Source organism: Schistocerca serialis, unplaced genomic scaffold, assembly GCF_023864345.2.
Source record: "Schistocerca serialis cubense isolate TAMUIC-IGC-003099 unplaced genomic scaffold, iqSchSeri2.2 HiC_scaffold_216, whole genome shotgun sequence".
Taxonomy (NCBI): domain Eukaryota; kingdom Metazoa; phylum Arthropoda; class Insecta; order Orthoptera; family Acrididae; genus Schistocerca; species Schistocerca serialis.
In genome coordinates, this window is record NW_026047780.1 from 77,501 (window position 1) to 82,500 (window position 5,000).

The 5,000-nt window shown below is 50.6% G+C and overlaps 1 non-coding gene across 1 annotated transcript in view; it reads left to right on the top strand.

Annotated features, from left to right (window-relative positions):
• The first annotated feature begins 4,008 nt into the window (after nucleotides 1-4,008).
• Nucleotides 4,009-5,000, top strand: part of LOC126444027 (small subunit ribosomal RNA) — a 1,912-nt gene continuing 920 nt past the window's right edge. Inside the window, exon 1 of the ribosomal RNA XR_007582358.1 lies at nucleotides 4,009-5,000. This exon is cut by the window's right edge and continues 920 nt beyond it. This is a non-coding gene — a ribosomal RNA (small subunit ribosomal RNA).

Sequence of the window (5,000 nt, forward strand, 5' to 3'; positions counted from 1 at the left end):
CCCTCCCCCCCCAAAATACACCTTTCCCTACAACGTGTACCTTAACCTAAGCTATATTGTACCTTAACCTAAGCGATATTGTACCTTAACCTAAGGTATATCGTACCTTAACCTAACCTACATTGCGCCTTCACCTAACCTACGTTGTACCTTAACCTAACCTACGTTGTACCTTAACCTAACCTACGTTGTACCTTAACCTAACCTACGTTGTACCTTAACCTAACCTACGTTGTACCTTAACCTAACCTACGTTGTACCTTAACCTAACCTACGTTGTACCTTAACCTAACCTACGTTGTACCTTAACCTAACCTACGTTGTACCTTAACCTAACCTACGTTGTGCCTTAACCTAACCTACGTTGTGCCTTAACCTAACCTACGTTGTGCCTTAACCTAACCTACGTTGTGCCTTAACCTAACCTACGTTGTGCCTTAACCTAACCTACGTTGTGCCTTAACCTAACCTATGTTGTGCCTTAACCTAACCTATGTTGTGCCTTAACCTAACCTATGTTGTGCCTTAACCTAACCTATGTTGTGCCTTAACCTAACCTATGTTGTGCCTTAACCTAACCTATGTTGTGCCTTAACCTAACCTATGTTGTGCCTTAACCTAACCTATGTTGTGCCTTAACCTAACCTATGTTGTGCCTTAACCTAACCTATGTTGTGCCTTAACCTAACCTATGTTGTGCCTTAACCTAACCTATGTTGTGCCTTAACCTAACCTACGTTGTGCCTTAACCTAACCTACGTTGTGCCTTAACCTAACCTACGTTGTGCCTTAACCTAACCTACGTTGTGCCTTAACCTAACCTACGTTGTGCCTTAACCTAACCTACGTTGTGCCTTAACCTAACCTACGTTGTGCCTTAACCTAACCTACGTTGTGCCTTAACCTAACCTACGTTGTGCCTTAACCTAACCTACGTTGTGCCTTAACCTAACCTACGTTGTGCCTTAACCTAACCTACGTTGTGCCTTAACCTAACCTACGTTGTGCCTTAACCTAACCTACGTTGTGCCTTAACCTAACCTACGTTGTGCCTTAACCTAACCTACGTTGTGCCTTAACCTAACCTACGTTGTGCCTTAACCTAACCTACGTTGTGCCTTAACCTAACCTACGTTGTGCCTTAACCTAACCTACGTTGTGCCTTAACCTAACCTACGTTGTGCCTTAACCTAACCTACGTTGTGCCTTAACCTAACCTACGTTGTGCCTTAACCTAACCTATGTTGTGCCTTAACCTAACCTATGTTGTGCCTTAACCTAACCTATGTTGTGCCTTAACCTAACCTATGTTGTGCCTTAACCTAACCTATGTTGTGCCTTAACCTAACCTATGTTGTGCCTTAACCTAACCTATGTTGTGCCTTAACCTAACCTATGTTGTGCCTTAACCTAACCTACGTTGTGCCTTAACCTAACCTACGTTGTGCCTTAACCTAACCCATATTGTACCTTAACCTAACCCATATTGTACCTTAACCTAACCCATATTGTACCTTAACCTAACCCATATTGTACCTTAACCTAACCCATATTGTACCTTAACGTAACCTAATTTGTGCCTTAACGTAACCTAATTTGTGCCTTAACGTAACCTAATTTGTGCCTTAACGTAACCTAATTTGTGCCTTAACGTAACCTAATTTGTGCCTTAACGTAACCTAATTTGTGCCTTAACGTAACCTAATTTGTGCCTTAACGTAACCTAATTTGTGCCTTAACGTAACCTAATTTGTGCCTTAACGTAACCTAATTTGTGCCTTAACGTAACCTAATTTGTGCCTTAACGTAACCTAATTTGTGCCTTAACGTAACCTAATTTGTGCCTTAACGTAACCTAATTTGTGCCTTAACGTAACCTAATTTGTGCCTTAACGTAACCTAATTTGTGCCTTAACGTAACCTAATTTGTGCCTTAACGTAACCTAATTTGTGCCTTAACGTAACCTAATTTGTGCCTTAACGTAACCTAATTTGTGCCTTAACGTAACCTAATTTGTGCCTTAACGTAACCTAATTTGTGCCTTAACGTAACCCATGTTGTGCCTTAACGTAACCCATGTTGTGCCTTAACGTAACCCAATTTGTGCCTTAACGTAACCCATGTTGTGCCTTAACCTAACCTATATTGTGCCTCAACCTAACCTATATTGCGCCTTAACCTGACGCACGTTGTCGCTGAACCTGCTCTGTAATTGTTATGCAACTCGTTAAATTAGTGTAGTGTTGCCTAACCGCAACCCTCGCAATATAGTTCGCTATTCGCACTGCCCGGTCCCCTGTATCGCGTCATGTTAAACACCTTGCAGGTGTTGCTGACTTTCCACATGCTCCTGCTATACACTGTAATGTGGATAGCAGCAGGACGTACATGCCCCCCCCCCTTCCCCCCTGCCTTCGCAAGCTGGTCGTTGAGAAGTTTGCATGTTCAATGCCCTTCGCATGCCGACGTACTCAGCCTACGTTGTGGTACGGCCTGTCACCTGTCCGCCGATGTACGCAAAACCCACAAACTGTACTGCACATTGGTCCGTATGTACTGAATGATACATCGTGGCACATGTGTGACCGTACGACGACTGCGCCTAGCAACGGCAGACCATACAGTCCAAATATTGTGCACGCAGCTACGTGTCGTCTCCCTATAAGAGCTGGATTGCAGTGTGGTACGCCATTCAGGACGTGTGGGAGGAACGGACGCCCTGGATGGCGATCAGCATGAGCAGTCTGTTGATGTAGTGGAGCGTGTATTCGGACGTAGTCGTCTCTTCTCACACACCGTGATAGCATGTTGCACCGCGTTCCACATCTGCGACATCCTGCAGAGGCCGGCTGACAGTCGTTCGCGCAATGGACACCGCATACGTACGGGGGCTACCTTCCACGTGTTCTCGAGGCGTGCACATGTTGTTGCGTCTATGTGGGCAGACGTAGTGTGTTGTGACACCTGACACAGGCATGCAATACTCGTTGCAAATGGCGATGGACGTCTACGTTTGCTGGGTGACGTTACGCAAATGAACAACAGGTAACCCGTTGTGGTGCGGTTGTTCTCGCTAGAGGTGAATCAGTGTTGGCGACGATCGGTCGAGCTATTAACCGGTTGTTTCAGGGATACCCACCATGCCCACGAACGTGAAAGGGGACCCACCATGCCCACGAACGCGAAAGGGGATCTGGGTGTGAGGCGATACGCGGCGGTGGCTGGGTGGGACCGTCCCCGGCCGGTGAGGGGGGGCCGCCCGGCGTGCTGGCAGCGCGGTGCGTGGGCGCACGCGCTACAGCCGGCTGGTGGGGGCGGCCAGTGGCAGGCGCGCCGGCCGACGGACGCGGCAGGCGGCGCAGCTGCGCGCCGGCGCCCCCTGCTCGCGGCGCCTTGCGGCCAAAGTAGGTCCTCGCGGGCCCGGTGCGAAGCGCGGTGGCCATCTGCAGTGTGCTGGTCCGATTGAGGACTGTGTGCGCTGAGGATGCGCCGCCGCCCGGCGCTCGGCGCCGCGACGCCGTCTGCTGCTCGGTCGCCCCAGCGGTTCTCGCAGGTGGTTTGTATCGCAGCTGTGCGGACGTGTTGGCGCGTGCGCTGTGCTGGGAGAGTTCGCTTCGGCACCCAAGTGGGGCTTTTGTCCTTCTGTGGCGCTGGCGTTGGAGCTGCCGGTCACCGTAGGTGGCGCGGTGTTGTCTCCCGCCGGCAATGCCACGACAGCACGCTCCCGGGCCTCTGTCGGCAGCGGCAAGCTCAGTTGGGAGCACGGGTGGTCGCACCTAAAGCGTCTACTCGCCTAACTCCGGGCGATTGCGCCTCTCTCGAACCCGACCAAGTACTTAGGGACGGCGCTGCGCGCCGCCGGGACCTGAGAGGGTTTCGAGGTGTGTTGTGCAGGGGAGCTCAGCCTCCTCCTGTTTGCAGAATAATTGAGCGGACGCTTGCGTGTTCGCGCGGGCCCCCGGGACACACTCCCGGGCGGCCGGCTGCTCAGCTCTAGTTGACGCAGCTCCCTGGTTGATCCTGCCAGTAGTCATATGCTTGTCTCAAAGATTAAGCCATGCATGTCTCAGTACAAGCCGCATTAAGGTGAAACCGCGAATGGCTCATTAAATCAGTTATGGTTCCTTAGATCGTACCCACGTTACTTGGATAACTGTGGTAATTCTAGAGCTAATACATGCAAACAGAGTCCCGACCAGAGATGGAAGGGACGCTTTTATTAGATCAAAACCAATCGGTCGGCTCGTCCGGTCCGTTTGCCTTGGTGACTCTGAATAACTTTGGGCTGATCGCACGGTCCTCGTACCGGCGACGCATCTTTCAAATGTCTGCCTTATCAACTGTCGATGGTAGGTTCTGCGCCTACCATGGTTGTAACGGGTAACGGGGAATCAGGGTTCGATTCCGGAGAGGGAGCCTGAGAAACGGCTACCACATCCAAGGAAGGCAGCAGGCGCGCAAATTACCCACTCCCGGCACGGGGAGGTAGTGACGAAAAATAACGATACGGGACTCATCCGAGGCCCCGTAATCGGAATGAGTACACTTTAAAATCCTTTAACGAGTATCTATTGGAGGGCAAGTCTGGTGCCAGCAGCCGCGGTAATTCCAGCTCCAATAGCGTATATTAAAGTTGTTGCGGTTTAAAAAGCTCGTAGTTGGATTTGTGTCCCACGCTGTTGGTTCACCGCCCGTCGGTGTTTAACTGGCATGTATCGTGGGACGTCCTGCCGGTGGGGCGAGCCGAAGGCGTGCGACCGCCTCGTGCGTGCTCGTGCGTCCCGAGCGGACCCCGTTGAAATCCTACCAGGGTGCTCTTTATTGAGTGTCTCGGTGGGCCGGCACGTTTACTTTGAACAAATTAGAGTGCTTAAAGCAGGCAAGCCCGCCTGAATACTGTGTGCATGGAATAATGGAATAGGACCTCGGTTCTATTTTGTTGGTTTTCGGAACCCGAGGTAATGATTAATAGGGACAGGCGGGGGCATTCGTATTGCGA